The sequence below is a fragment of the Centrocercus urophasianus genome, unplaced genomic scaffold (genome assembly GCF_019232065.1).
Source record: "Centrocercus urophasianus isolate 14NV4802_14NV808 unplaced genomic scaffold, USGS_Curo_1.0 seq_13, whole genome shotgun sequence".
NCBI classification, from domain to species: Eukaryota; Metazoa; Chordata; class Aves; order Galliformes; family Phasianidae; genus Centrocercus; species Centrocercus urophasianus.
Genome location: NW_024884475.1, coordinates 39717340 through 39733365, shown reverse-complemented (window position 1 = coordinate 39733365; position 16026 = coordinate 39717340). Strand labels below are relative to the sequence as shown.

The window sequence follows — 16026 nt, the reverse complement described above, 5'->3', positions numbered from 1 at the left end:
GGTTTTTTTTTTTTGTTTTGTTTTGTTTTGTTTTAACTTCTTTTCTCCTTTCTTTTATGTTTGAGCTGAATACAATTCAATTCTTTATTAGGTGTTCTTGGACTGTTAAAAGTATTGCTTTGGCTTTCTTCCTAAGTAAAGTTAATATCAGAGTGCCATTGCAGCTTTGCAACGGGGGGTAAAAACAATAGCAATAGAATAACCTGACAGACTGTTATCAGGCTGATGTTATGCGTTCAGGTTGTATCAGACTTGTATGTTGTCAGATAGCTTGGTGGTACCAATTTCTTTTGGACTAGGCATGAAAGCAGTCATGTTTCTGTTTCATAAACCAGAATACATCACAACACTTGGTAATAGAGCTGGCTGCAGGATGATAGATGCTATCTAGTCAGCCTTGAGCAGTGTTCCATAAAATGCAGTAGATCTTGTATTGGTAGGGTGAGTTTGTGCACTCTGGTGCTTGTGCAGTTCTTGCTGCTGTAGCGCTCCCCAAAATCAGGCTTGCTGTTTTCTGACACCACAGTTTCTATTCCTCTCTTACGTAGTGTTGATAAGTCTGGCAGGTTACTTGGAGAGTGCTAGATGTGATGATGTAGTGGAGGTGGTTTTGGAAACCTTGTTGAAGGTTAAGAGCTACATTGGAGTTAAGTATAAGGATCCTGGTAAACTTCTGTTACATCAGTAGGCTTTGGGGTATTGCAAATACTTCTGTGAAGCTACACTGTGCATCTGCGCTTGAAAAGGAGTTGGAACTTTTGGCTCAGAATGTTTTTGGTTACGGAAGTGAGGTAACAGGAGGGTTGGGAGTGTCTGCAGATAAGGGACAACAAAAGTACCGCAGTAACAAAGAGGGAAAGCAGTCTGAAGATGATAGGCTTGGAGATAGATAAGGTGATCCTGTGAGTTTGAAAGAACAGCTTTTCTGCATAAGGTACAATCTGAAAGGCACTTGAAAGTAGCAAGCACAAAAGCTGTTTCCTTTTGTTTGATTCCACCACTGCCTAATGGAACAATATGTTGCGTGGCTCTAAAAACAAAAGCCTTGTTGCAGTGTTCAAACTTGTTGGATTTTTTTCTAACTGTGGAAATTATTTGTCGATTAACTTCTGAGGTAAAAAATTAAAAATAAAAAAACCAACATTTTCTGCAATATTATTTTTGTTATTTATTATCATTCAAATCACAGCTATTCAGTTTTAAAATGTTTCCCCTACTTCCTAAAATTTCTAGCAAAATGATAACAAGAAAATCTAAGCATTGTAAAGAGTTAATTATGGATGGAAAAAATCTCCAAACCTTAACTGGAAGCTAATAATGAGTTTCCATTGCCTCGAAGTGTGCTGGGATGTACTACAGAGGAAACTGGGTGAGGCACTAGAGTGAAGTTAAAGCTGGTTTTGTTCCATCCATGCTGCAGATGAATGTCAGTGCCTCTCTGTACCTCCATCTATAAATCTGAGGATAGCACCTCCTTTGCATGCCTGGCCCACTTAGATACTAAGTGTTTTGGAGCAGAAGCTGTCTGTAAGTCTTTGTACAGCACAGCAGGGTCTCAGAGCAGAGTGCTGGCAAGCTCTGTACAGTAATATCCAATTGCTACAGACAAAGCTGTTACTACAGCAACTTTTGTTTTTAAAAGGACTTCAGCCATACATTATCTGAGGTATTCATGCTGGAAATTGTGCTATTTCCAGAAAACCTATGGTGTCTAAGATGGAGGAGAGATTGGATTTCCTTGGGAACAGCTTTCAGGTTCTCTATCGTATCTCTTACACTTGCCTTAAAAAGTAAAGCAAATGTGCTCTGTTTGTCTGTCTGTCTCCTCGGAGAACTATCTGCCAAGTAAAGTACATGGTGGATTTAGGTAGAAGTGGAAATAAGGTGTGCTTCATGCTCAGAGAAAGCTGTCTGCAAGGAGTTAATATATGTAGTCATCTCTCTCTGTCTGTGATACAGTTTTTGTGTGGGCACTCCTTATGTTTTAAGACAGTAGTCAAGTACTTGTTTTTGGATACAAAACCAGGATTAAGGCAATATAGATGTGGTGCAGGATAGTAAATCTTTACACACCAAACAGGAAGGAGTGCTGTGGAGTTGATCTCTGAAACCCAGAAGGTGCAGATGTGTTCAGTGCTTACAGACATCAAGAAAGTAGGGAGGCTCTGTTCTTCCTGCTGTTTAAATTGCTTGTGCTAAGACTCTGAGGAGGTGGTCTGGTGCCTTACCTTACCAGGAATGGGATTGGTGGTTCCTGATGGCAGAATGGCCTCTGAGGCAATTCTTCCTCAGGAATGGGACTAGCAAGATTTGCTCTCTGGCTCTCCATCCTGACTCCGTTGCTTTCTCTTTTTTTCTTTTATTTTTATTTTGATGTCAGGTGATCTGATCATCTTCTGGATTTGGATTCAACTTTTTCCCCTCAGCACACTGCATTAATTATCATCTATATTTCTTGGCAACTTGAAGCAGACTCTGATCTTGTCTGTGTCCATATACATATGTGGGCATGTAGTGGTGAGGTGATGGGGTACCAGGATAGGGTTGTAGATAGGGCTCAGATAGAAGCGGGTTTGTATATGTTTCCAGGAGCAATACATGAGGGAAGGGATTAAGTGAAGTGAGTGCGGTGAAAGGGTCAGGTGGCTGTGGAAAACTTCCCAGAGGCAAGAGAGAAGGCCGGACCATCTTCAGACAGCCCCAAGATGGGAAGTTTGGACCACAGACAGAAAGCTGACACATATTAGTTTCAATGTCAGTAGGTGTAGGGCTCAGCTTACACATAAGGGAAATACAAGATAAATTGTAGTAGTGGGATATATGTATTTGTTCCAGACCCCGTGCCCTATTTACTGGCAGCAGAAAGATTAAGTTTTTGCAATGTTGCACCTACTTTTTAAGCTTACTCGAATGCTGGCTGGCATCGCTGCTCTTGCCTGGCTCTCAGTGGCTTTAATAGAGACACTCCCACAGTTGACTGGTCAAAAGAAGCAAAATGTCACAGGGGAAGACTATTTTGATCCTTTTCAGTGGGGGGGGGGCAGAGGGGAGGGAAGCAGGGGGCCAGAATAAATGCCGTAACAGACCTGAAGTTTAAAAAGTGTTGCTCTGAGCAAGGACAATGCTTCCTGGGCTCTGGCTCTCTTTGAGCTGGAGTGAATGTGGAAGGTGAACCACTGTGAACGACCCTTTTTACTCTTGCTGAAAGAACCCAATGGAACAGCTGGAAGTGTGGGTGGACTGGAGGTAGGTCTGTGCAGCCTTAGGACTGTATGCTGAGAGGCAGCATCCCTTGGGACTCAGAACTCCCAATGCTTCCTTTTCTTTCCATGGCAGATTAGTATTTCACAGTCTCCCTTGCTGATACAAGATATGGGCTGCACAAGACTCTCTCAGGTGTAAGATCTTTTGCTCCAGATTATGACGTTTTAATGCAGCAGAGCTTTCTGGATGGTGTTGGGAACTAAAGAATCCTTTGAAAGCAAGTTCTTCTGTCTTCTCAAGTGACTGCTAATCCTTGTGCTTTATTTTAAACAGTACACACATCCAGTGGAAACCTGTCTGTTTTGCTCTGTTACTGCTTGCTTAGTAGATGCTACGTTGATGATTACAGAGTGATTTCATGAATGTTCATTTTTATCCTATGTATGATCTGTCTTGCCTGTGCTAGCATATTGCTACTTCTTGGATAACATCAGTGTTGTGGTTTGTTGTCAGTGGCAAATGCTCTTGCTGAGCCAACTTTTTGATCTGTTTAAATTATTAAGATAAGTGGCATAACATCTCCTTGGAATCTTTTGGTAGCAAGATAGTGTGTTCTGTGTTAGGAAAAGAAGGGTTGTGTGTCTGTCTGTTCCTCTCAGAAGCTGTTGAATGTTCTTAGACCTTAGTCTGCAGCCATAAATACCCAAATCTAACCTGCAATTATTAATTGGGAGCAGAGCCAGCAAACACTGCAGTGTTGGAATTTGACATTCCAAGAATTGTGGAAAACAAACCTGGGGAGCAGAGCAGCAAAGAGAATTGGTTTGTGATCACTGCATATACAGGAGATGTGTTTGATGGGCTCTGTGTTTCTCGGAGAGACCTTGTCAAAAAGATACGGAATAAATATGTCCAGATGGAGGCTGGTGATGAGTGGTGTCCCCCAGGGGTCTGACTTGTGTTCAGTCGTCTTTAACATCTTTATCAGTGATATAGATAGTGAGATTGAGAGCACCCTCAGCAAGTTTGCTGATGATACAAGCTGAGCAGTGTGGTTGATACAGCAGGAGGAAAGGATGCCATCCAGCGGGACCTTGATAAACTTGAAAGGTGATCCCTTGTGAACCTAATGAGGTTCAATAAAGCAAGGTGCAAGGTTTGTGCCTGGGTCAAGGTAATCCCAGATACGTATACAAACTGAGAAAAGAACTCTTTGAGAATAGCCCTGCTGAGAAGGATTAGGGATTCTTGTTGATGAAAAACAGAATATGAGCCAGCAATGTTTGCTTGCAGCCTGGAAGATCAATGGTATCCTAAGTTCCATCAGAAGAGGGTGGCCAGCAGGGCAAGGAAGGTGATTGTCCCCTTCTATTCTGCCCTTGTGAGGCTCCATCTGGAGTATTGCATCCAGGCCTGATGCTCCCAACACAGAAAAGATGCGGAGCTGTTGGAGAGGGTCCAGAGGAGGGCCATGAAGGTGGTCCAAGGGTTGGAGCACCTCCCCTATGAAGACAGGCTGAAGGATCTGAGCTTGTTCAGCCTGGAAAAGAGAAGGCTGTGGGAGACTTCACTGTGGCCTTCCAGTATTTAAGGGGAGATTATAAGCATAGGGACATATATATTATAAACATTAGGGAGGGAAGATTTAGGTTGGATGTCACGGGGAAGTTCTTTACTATGAGAGTGGTGAGGTGCTGGAGCAGGCTGCCCAGAGAGATTGTGGATGCCCTGTCCCTGGAGATGTTCAAGGCCAGACTGGATGGGGCCCTGAGCAGCCTGTTCTAGTATTAAATGGGGAGGCTGTTGGCCCTGCATGTGGCAGGGGGTTGAAGATTCATGATCCTTGAGGTCCCTTCCAACCCTGGCCATTCTGTAAACATGAGCGAAACCAACTTTTTACATAGTTGGATAATGATAGGACAAGAGGGAATAGTTTTAAACTGAAGGAAGGGAGATTTAGAGTAGTTGTCAGGGGGAAGTTTCTTACTGAGAGTGGTGAGGTGCTGGAACAGGATGCCTAGAGAGGTTAAGGATGCCCTGTCACTGAAGGTGTTCAAGGCCAGGTTGTACAGGGCTTTAGACAACCCGAGCTAGTACTTGATCTAGTGGCTGGCAACACTGCTTGTGGCGGGGGTGTTGGAACTTGACAATCCTTGAGGTTTTGCAATGCCAGCCATTCTATGATTCTATGATAAATATATCTTTGAGTAACTCTCTTTCCTATATTGAATGCTTCCTAAATGTGTTGTCATAAACTGTCTATGTGCTGAAGATGTGCAACTTGATAAGGTATGATAGATTGTGTTATAAGTGTGACAATAAGGGCATGTCTAAACACACAGCAAATATTTTCCTTCTCCTGTGGAAAATGTTTACACAGGAAAGTAGAGTTTAGGTTTTGTCAGCCAAAGGAGGAGATGATGATACCAAAAGCAGATGCCTCTAGTAAATTTGTTATTTGCTAAGTGGATGAATCTACACAAACTTTAGCATGAGAGGAAGAACGTAGTAATCCCATTCCTATCTCTACAACAAGTAATGTGCCAGTACAAGAAGGTGAGTAACCTTTCAAAGTGCCAGGCACTGAGAAAGGAGGTCATATAGGAAGCAATTAATGGTTAATCTGAGGAGGTCCTTTTTCTGCTTTCTGTTTGGGATCAGCCAGTGTCTGTATGGAATGGGGAAACCTAAGTACCCACAGTGTTGTTCCCATCACAGAAAAGGAAAAGATGGGGATGGCAGGCTGGGGAAGAGCTCTGGAGATCTGAGATGGCTGCTCCTACTGGACACACAGGGCAGCAAACGTGACTTGCTGAGAAAACCAAGCTCGACCTCTGCAGAAACTCCTGCCCCACTCTCTGGGTCTTTTCTGGGCTGCCAGTCGCAAATTGTGCCTGCTGGCATTCTCCAGCACAGATGTGAGAGCAGGCTGTGGCTGGGATGTGGCCAGAAAACACTGTGTTAGGACAAAACATTCTCTTTCCTTATGCCTGTGCTATTAAATTTGTGAAAGCACTCAGGGCTGCTCTCAGCTGTAGTGCAGGTGAGAGAATGTAAGAAGCATAAAGCTGGCTTACAGCCAATGGTATTCTTGTCATTCTTCCTCCTTTTATTTTTGTTCTCCACCTTGAAGCATGGGAATGTAGAAATTGAATTTTAACAGTTTCCAAATTCACTGTAGCATGGCCACTGGAAAAAAAGAAAGTCTTAAGAATGAAAAACAGCCGTTAGCTAGTACAAGTGGGGCAAGAATGTCAGAACACTGCTGGAAGTATGAGCTGTCAGGCTTGTAAAACAACTGTTATCCTGCACATTTTTATGGGGGAAAAAAAAGTATTTGCATTTACATTTTTTGATATTTGATCTATGATACACAAACCTTACAAGACTGAGTCTTGGTTAACATCAGATGAAGTTCTCTAAGCATAGATGCTTGTGTAAAGTGCCTGGATTTTCAAAACTTGGCTGGAGATTTTGTGGCAGCCTTTCTTGTGGTTATTTCTGGCACCTCTGGCTGCCAGTTGGAACATGGATTTCTAGATATGTGTGGAAGTGGAAAGGCATGGGTGTGAGCACTTGTGTAGAGTAGGAGCCTTTTAATAGAAGCAGGCTTGATTTAGGATGAGTATCTTTAAATAAGCACAGGTTTGGGGAGCAGATGTAAGTATGAAATCCAAACCAATTTCCTCATTCCGGCTATTAATACAAGAGAGGGGAAGAAAAGGTCCTTTGAAGTGATTTCAAACAATAATTAATATCCCTTGGAATCTCCCCATCAGCTCTGAAAGTCTTGGTAGGAGGAAGTCAGAGCTTAACCTCACCAAGTGAGATAGGCAGGGAAGCAGGGGAAAAAAAACGTCAGAAGACTTTGTTCTGAGTGCTGGAGATGCCACTTTCCCTAACTTTTGCTGCAGCACTGTCTTCCTGCCTCTGATGCTGTCCTGAATCAGTAGTCTGCCTTGGCCTGACCCAAGTGACAGTGCCTTTTCTTTTGGTGTAGAGATTTGCAAAATACTCAGGGGCAACAGGAGGCAGCTGTGCACTGATAGGAGAGGTTAACCATAAATTTCCTTGTGATGTGTATCTGGAAACCCCCTTGTGCAAACTATGATCCCTTACATTCCTTGTTGAACCCAGTGACATGCTCTCAACCTCGTGTTGTTTTGGCTCTCAATTCTGTTGTGTTTTACCCTCACTTTGGTTGGGCCACCTGTAAGCTGCTGGGGTGGCCTGTCTTGTCCATTTTTTTCCCACCAAAACCAAGACTGAAAATGAAGAAAAAAATCTTGCCCTAGCAGGCAACTCATTGTTGCTCCACTGCAGTCATGAGCTCTGTAAGAAAATGACCTAGTCTCAGAGAAATAAGGAGAGGCTTTGAGGATGCCCTCTCCCCTTGTGGGAAGGATCTGTGAGATGGGACCAACATGGTGTGAGGAAGTGCTGGCAAAAAGTTCAAGGCTCTGAGAGATGGAGATAATGCTTGCCTGTTTATATTAATGAAATGATGTGTGAAATTCTCCAAAGGAAATATTTTATTCTGGTGTTTTGTAAGCATGAAATGAAAGCTTGCCCTTTGACAGCACTACTATTTTCTTTAAATGCTCCACCAGAACATATTGTCCCTTCATATCTGTCAATACAGTGTCATGCCCTGAGAACAGAATGTTGTCACAAGACAGTTGTCTCCTGTTGCTCCATAAATGTTGAGGTGAAGCCTAAGTTTATTAGTTTTTAAGGCAGAAGATATTGTTTCTGCACATTTTTACTGGATACGGTGCCTTAATTGCTGTTAGTCTTAGTCCAAAAGGCCTTGAATTTATTTTACTTACTGGAAGGCAGTAGATGTTGAGGCCAATTGCACACTTCATGTCTAATTTGTATGTGTCAGCCTGGCCACATAGTAGTTCTTGCAGAGGAGTGGCTTCTGAGGTGCTTTTCAGCAATGCACTGCCAGCCCTTGCTGTTGCGTGCAGCGCACCACACAGTCCTTGCTCTTAGCTTCCACCAAACAAATTGCTTCCTTCCCCTGGTGAGGAGGTAGGTTTTGCTCTTGTGTGGGTTGCTCACTGCAGCTTTCTCCAGGGACTGTATCTGGAGGTACAACAAGAGGTATTTAAACTGCTGTGTTCAGCAGCGGGGCTTGTGGGTAGATTTCTCCCCATTACAGTGCTTCTTTACTCTCACCAGATTTGTTTTCAATAAAGCACAGAGCTGCTATTGCTCCTCTCAGGCCTCACCTTGGGAACAACAGTTAAAATATATGGCAAGTTTAGGCAGAGGAGTTTTCTGTGTCTAAAGGTATCTAACTCTGTGACTCTGGTCTTTGGATGGATGGCATTGCCTGTGGGGGATCTGAACTCAGGTTGCTTCTTTGTGATGAGTCTCTATGGTTTTGGGCTACACATTTCCAAGTCTCCCCTCTGTCTACAGGTCAGTGTTTCGCTCTTGAACTGTCATCCTGCAGGCACCATTTTTTTTCTGCTTCTCCCTTTCCTTATCCTTGCAATTCATCGTCCATTATGATATGAGAAGGATATTCCAACAGCAATGCAGCTCCCTCAGGAAATATTATAATGAGAGGGGGACAGCTGTTGGTAGTGCTTTTGCTGGGATCCTTCCATTGCAAAGGTGGCTGCTTAGCACCTGAAAGTTCTCATACAAATGCTGTCTGCATGAAATTAGTAGCAAAGGTTTCTCTGTGGCTGCTGGGGTGCTGCATTTGCTTTCAGAGAGGGAGAGCAAACTCTTTGTTAATAAAACTTACAATTGTTTCTGTTGTGATTGTGCATAATCCCTGAGAAGAGAAAACTCTTTAAGGCTGGGTTTGATTTTTGCCTTGCTTTTACTTGAACAATGCAGATGTCTACAGCTGCACTTCTGCTTTCCATTTTTTTCTCTAGTACATTTTGCTCTTCAGGTTCTCCTGAGGTGGCAAAGACCTTTGGGAGTTGCACAGGCTGCTGAGAAATTGTTGTTTGCTTTAAAATATTCTGTTTCTATTGGAATCACCAAACAAAACAGTAAAAAATCATTATGTCCTTAAAGCTTTATTTACACAACATGCATTTCTGGCTAAGTTTGACCAGGAAATGTTTGCTTTAAGTGTTTTATTTGGGATATGTTTAGATAATAGAGTAAAGAAAGAGCAAGAGATGTGAAAATCCAAAATAGCAAATGATAATGCTGTTATTTAATTCTTTTAAAAGCAAAGTGAACTTTTCTGATGACCCAGATTAGACAATGGGATAATGCATTAAGTCCTTCCCAAAGGAAAAACAAATAAACAAAAAAATGATTACCTCCTTTGGTATGTAGCATTATAAGTTGACTGGCATAAAAAATCAGCAGTTCAGAAATGAAATTGCAGAAGGGAAAATATGATCAAGTTACTTTGAATATTAACTTTTATTGTACCAGTGTTTCTCCCATGTAGCCTTTTTCTCAGTATCAAAATAGGGGACGCAAGGGGAAGACAAGCAAAACTTTAAAAGCTAATCAAAGGAAACACTGTTGTTCTCTGGGAATAAAGAGTGTTACTGCAGTAGGAAAAGCGCTCAAGTCAAAGAGCTGAATGGAGGAGATTATGAGGAAACATTTGGATGAAAACTCTTGTTGAAATCAGCTGAATGAGAAGAAAACAATGTTCAAAGAACACTATTCCATCCCTATTCTGGAAATTGATTAATAATTATTGTCTGTAGCTAAGCATTACAAATCTTCATGGACTACAGTCATGTAACTTCCTGTTGTGATAGTTTCATAGCCTTTTTTGCAAATGTCTGTCACAGTGTTGTCCAAAAAGCGAACTGGTCACCTTGTGTGCAATAAGTCAATTCTTGCACACTCGGGAGAGACATTACTTATTTATTTCAGGATTGCGCAAGCCTGGAGGCTAAACAGTTTCCCATATATCAAGCACGTGCACGAAACTATCTGTACAACATTTAAACACAAAAGTTACTGAGTTAGTAACTTTCCAGGCCATTCTCCTCTTCATGATTGGTTAGTAATTTTCATACAATTATAAGGATTCATGGACCTTGACTTCTCTTGCTAAGTTGGCAATGTCCCCAAAGTATCCCAATTAATTTTTCTTTCAAGGCCTATCAGCTCTGTGAAGTCCCTGGTTAAGGATGTGAAGTATTTATTCTTCTGATATCTAATGCAATGGTTGCTCAGTCTTCTGGCTCTGGAATGGGTAAGGTTTCTCAGGTGTATACGTGGCTCTATTATGTGGAGAATCTTGTAATTTTTCAGTACAGCGCCTGTGTTGGTGATGCTACTATTACAAAAAGAGGGAGCTACTTACATCCTGACTTCATTGTTGTGGAGATGCCAAGGATGTCTATTGCAAGCATGTGCTATAAGTATTCACTTTATGGCTTGTTCAGTTTCATCTTTTAGTTCTGGTGACATAGCCTTGTGAAGAGTGAGCCTTCCCCAGAAAGTAGAAGTTGCTTTTACTGTGGCATTCTGCATTTTTGATTTCTTGCCGCTGCCATTCAGCATCTCTAAAACTCTGGGTGGGATTGTGGTGCCCGCAAAGTATTTCATCCTGTTTAAGACTCGGATATAGGACACATTTTTGAGGAAGCCTTCAATACCTGATATCAGATGTTACCAGCTTATCAGATGTTACCAGAGAACTGTTAGATGTGAATTCCTTAGGTAAACATAGAGCCATTTTGTGTTTATCTTGTCAACAACTGCATTAGCTCTGTTTGAGTCATCTTGCCATGGTCCGCCTTTCAGGGCTTGGCACTGTTACGTATCCAGATGGGATCTTCTTTTCCTGTCAGGAATGAGGACGATAATAACTGGCTGCCATTACAGTTACTCTTTCCTACAGGATATTCAGTGCTCCAGACCAGGTGTCCACATGTGCTGTTTGGAAGGTGTCTTTAGCCAGGGTACAGGAGGGCCGGTAGAGGGGGCCCTGATTTCTGATTACAAACTGTGCTAGTTTGTACTAGGCCCACAGGCAAGTGGGCCTGGCCTTGCACTCAGGGGGGTGAGCTTTTCCCTGTGACTTTCCAGTCAGTGATAAAAACCCGAGAAGCCTTCCTAAGCTTGTGCTCAGTGAGAAGGGTTTTAATGAAGATGACGGCCACTGCTTGGTAGGGAGTTGGTGCTCAGGAGTCAGCCAGGAGCAGGGTAGGGTGCAGGTCTCACACAGAGGGACTGGGGGCGTGCTGCAATGCTTCTGTGCTTTTGGTCCAGGATGGCAACAGCTGAGGAATGAGGAAGAGAAAGAAAGTCACCTAAGTGACAGCTAGGAGACAGCCTGGGAGAAAACCTCCTGACATAAATACTGTCCCATCAACCAGCAACCTGCTCGTTTCTCTCATACAGCACAGCAGAAATGCTTCTATTTCTGCTCTCTAATTCCACCCGAGTGTAATTAGCCTCAGGCTTAAGGGAGGTGACTTTACCCCAGGATTTCTCTCTCTTTCTGAGATGAGTGACAAAATCCTCATTGCTTTCTGCCTTGAGGCAATGCGCTCACTGCCCTCACTCAATTTACTTATTCTGGAGGGGGGAGAATATTTGTTGTGTCAGTATCCCACCCAGCAGTTGTAGGTGGCGGAAGTGTGTGCTTCACCATCCCATGCTCTGGCGGTTTCTGTGGGTGTATGAACAAACACGCTTTCTTTATTTTAACAAAGCCCTGTGTCTTCGGCTCGGTTTGGCTCGGCGCCCTCCAGCCCTGAGCAGCATGAAGTTCGGAGCCTACGAGAGCAGCTGGCTTCGCGAAGCAAGTCGCTTGAACGAACCCTCCGAGAAAGAGCAGAGCAGACCGGGCCCGGGCCTGCCTTCGGCCCGTTCACCACAGCAGTCCCTTGGGGCCGGGGAGGGGCGGCTGCCGGCAGAGGGCCTCAGCGCCGCGCCGCCGATACCCGACCGCGGCCTTGGGGCTGCCCCGAGCTCAGCTGCGGAAGGACGAGGCAGGGCTATGTCGGGGCGAGGGGCTGAGAGCGCTGCCTGGTAGGAGTGCCGTGTCTTACACGTGGGTCTGCAGAGTGATGCTCCCCAGTCGAGAACACCTTAACAGTTGCTTTCGTATGTTCTAGTCATCGCCTATTAAACCCTGTGACTTTAACTAGAGATCTATTGAGGCATAGATGGTAAGCTATGAGGAGTTAGCAAGAGGTTAGGAAGGCACCAAAAGCAGCTGAATCTGACAATGAAACCCCCATAGCATTTTTCTCTTTTTGACATAAATGGAGAGACTGTTGTGGCACATATGACTATCAAAGCAATAGGACTGGTGGACAATAGGATGGCTGTGAGCCAGCAGTGTGTCCTCATGGACAGGAAGGCCCACGGGCTCCACAGGTGCCTTAAAAAGAGTGTGGCCAGCAGGTTGAGGGACGTGATCCTCCCCCTCTACTTTAACCTGGTGAAGTCACATCTGGAGTATTGTGTCCAGTTCTGGCCTCTCTGCTTCTAAAACAGACAGAGAGCTTCTGGAGAGAGGCCAGCGGAGGGCTGCAAAGATTATTAAGGGCCAGGAGTATCTGCATTACAAGGAGAGTCTGTGAGACCCAGGATTGTTCAGTCTGGAGAAGACAAGGCTCAGAGAGTGTCTTGCGTTTTAAAATTGTCTTAAGTGTGGCAGTTAAGTCAATGGGGACAGTTTCCTTTTGGCAATGAGCAGCAGTAGAACAAGGGGCAACAGGCAGAAACTGGAACACAGGAAGTTCATGTTAACACAAGGAAGGTCTTTACTGGAACAGGCTGCCTGGAGAGGTTGTGAAGTCTTTCTCTAGAGATATTCAAGATCCATCTGGGCATCTTCCTGATGACCTGCTGTAGAGAGCTGCTTTAGAAGGGAGGTTGGACTTGATGATATCTAGAGGTCCCTTCCAACCCATACGATTCTGTGACTGCTTATTTCTCTCAAGCAGACGTGGTGTGTAATTCTTTATAAACATATCAGGTACTCATATGAAAAAAAATTAAGCCTCCCACATTCACTTCTGTTTTTCCTTATTGGAATGTTTTCCATTACTTCCTGTTTCTACCTCCTTTGAAAAATGGAAGTGTGACCCTGTGAAGTGGAAATCAGCAGGAACTGGATTATTTGCTGTTTTGGCTGTGTCTGTAGTTTCACTGGAAGCGGGCAGAAGCTCAGTCAGGGTGCTGAATTAGGATTCTTATGGAGACTGAAAAATCAGCTACCCACTGAATGTTGTTTTCACAGCTAACTGAAGCGGGACTATCAGAAAATGAAGAAGTTGCTAATCAAGTTTCAAAAGCGAATAGGTTCATTTGCATTATACCTTTAATAAGAAGATATGAAATAATGTGTGCTGAGATGATGTGATCTTTCTAGATTTCCTGTGAAGTAGCTTGGTGACTTGAACATGAGCAGGGAATACAAATGTAGGAGCTGCAGAGATGTTTTTCATGGTTGCCCTTAGAAATCAGTGCTATTAGGCTAATTCATCTCCAGTATTCAACTCATTGTGTAATGGAAGAATTCATTCCTTAAGTTCAAGAGCTAGAGTGGTCTGCATACCTACATGTGAAAAACAAACAAACAACAACAACAAAAAAAAAACCAACCCAAAAAAACCGAAGCATCAGCATCTTTAAGAATAATCATGATCAAAGATTGAGTCATGACTGATACTGCTGATGTAAAGAGGATTGCTTGTAAGCACAAGTGTTTTCAGGATTGAGTGTGCTTTTGCAAATGATGACTTGGCACTGATGATTTGTCAACAAATTAAAAAAATTATACAGAAAGTATCTTAGGCAAGTATATCTGTGGTGTCTCTGCACCTAGTTGTTTCTACTGAAATGGTTTTACCCTCTGCAACTCCTTGACTTGCACTGAAGTACTCCTGACTTAATCCAATGCAAATATTTTATCACGCAGTAGTCTCCACAAAACCCTAGAAATACAAGAGCTGCCAGTTTCCATCTAGTTCAGCATTGTCTCTGACAGTGCTGTGGTCAGCATGAGTAGCTTCTGAGGAATCTACCAGAAATTCTGCAAGATATGTTTGGAATAAACACTGGGAAAGTTTTGCTCTCCCAGTTCTACTGAGCTTGTGCATTTATACATTGTAACATTGGATGTTCTTATTATAAATACAAATGTCAAACGCTGTCATTTACAAAGATGTTGGACTTCTTGGAAAAACTGAATGCTGGACAAGAAGACAGAATAATAATTTTTGCATATCAATGGGCCTTTAGTTGAATGTGGCAACCTGTTCTGTGCAATTGTTTGCAAAGCAGGCTGTACCTTTGTGGTGAGCAGGAGCTTTGCTTTAGTGATAGCCTGGTTCAAGAAGTCCATTGGGCAACTTTTCTTCTCTGTGGCTTCGTGTGTAGAGCTGAAGCCAGTGGACTAAAATGGTGCTTTTAATCAGACAGCCCAGGCTGTTACAAGTCACTGCTTTTGTAGCATCTACTCTGTGAATGGGAAGTTAGCAGGCTGAAGTCCTGAGTGATGATCTTATCAGTAGTTTATTAAATCAGAAAAAAAAAAAAAGCAAAAAAAAGCATTAGTAATTACTGCTAATTTTAAAATAACGAATATGTGGTATGAAGTGTGCAAATCATGTAAAAACATACACAGTTGGTACAAGGTGGGTTCAGCTGATGGCCTTGGATTTTGTCAATCACAGTGACAGGGGATAACTGGGTCACTTCGCTTGGGTGCTTGTGTATGTAAAGTGCATTGATTTTTCAAACTTGGCTGAGATAACTGCCTTGGCTCTTGATTTAAGGACTCTGGAAGTGTTTTTGGTAGGGTTTTAGATCATAGTATGCAGTGACGGTATAGTTAAAGACTGACAGTTGTGCATCATAATGCCAAAACTTTTTTTTTTTTAATCTGGAAAACTAAATGCACAGGTTTAAGATGCCAGTATTTTAAGGTATAACAAGTTGTGAGGAAGTAAGATTGCTGTGAGAATTATTTAATGAGAAAGAACCACGTGCTGAGGATGGCCCCAGAGTTGCTTTCACTTTTTGATGCTTTTTCACATTTTGAGATGCTTGGTATGGAAGAATGAGTTTTCTAGCAGCAAGAGGCAGCAACGATCTTCTGCAGCAGTTAATATGTTCTTTTCTTGGGGGGGAGGGAGAACCTTCTTAGTTCATTTGTAAATGGAAGCAAAGTGACCGGTGTGCAAATTAAGAAGGATGACATTTGAAAGCTGAATCATGGATAGGGTGGTCCTTGATTGCGAGCTGTTGCTTATGCCTTTGGAAAGAGGGGAAGATGTATGGTTACTTGGTTTAGAACTGGACTATATGAAGCTTCTAAATGGAGGTAGTGCTCTTTTGTTAACACGGGGTCTGCTGTTAGCTCAAATGAAACGGTTCACAAATACTTTAATGGCCAGGCAGAAGGCTTCCCTGTGCTGCCAGTGACTCAGTTGATTAAAAGCAGGTAATCAGGGGAACGAGATTTATTGAAAGGAATGGAGGAGGCCCAGTCCTGATGAATTCACATACAGAGCTGAGGTGGAAGGTATTTCAGAACATGTTAAAGGGGGCGAGAGGATGGTACATTACGCACAGCTGCCTGTTCTCAGAACCTGGGGAAAGAGCAGCTCTGATGGTAGGACAGAGCAGAAATTCTGCTGTGTTCTCATCCCAGTTTGCCAACCAGAAACTGAAGTTTCTATCACTGTTTTTTTTTTTTTTCCTATACAATGGATTGTGTATTATTCCCTAATACAGGCTTTGGACAGGTTGCAGAAGTAGGGGTTGGTGGCTCAGGAGGAGCTGAAGAAGCAGTTGCTGTGTGGTAAACCTAAACCTTGCTCAAGAAGTGGACTTTTCCCTACCGAGCTACAA

At 43.0% G+C, this 16026-nt stretch overlaps 1 protein-coding gene across 2 annotated transcripts in view; it reads left to right on the top strand.

Annotated features, from left to right (window-relative positions):
* SLC4A4 (solute carrier family 4 member 4) overlaps positions 1-16026 on the top strand; it is a 227988-nt gene that overhangs the window by 31374 nt on the left and 180588 nt on the right. The gene's annotated exons all lie outside the window — the stretch shown is intronic.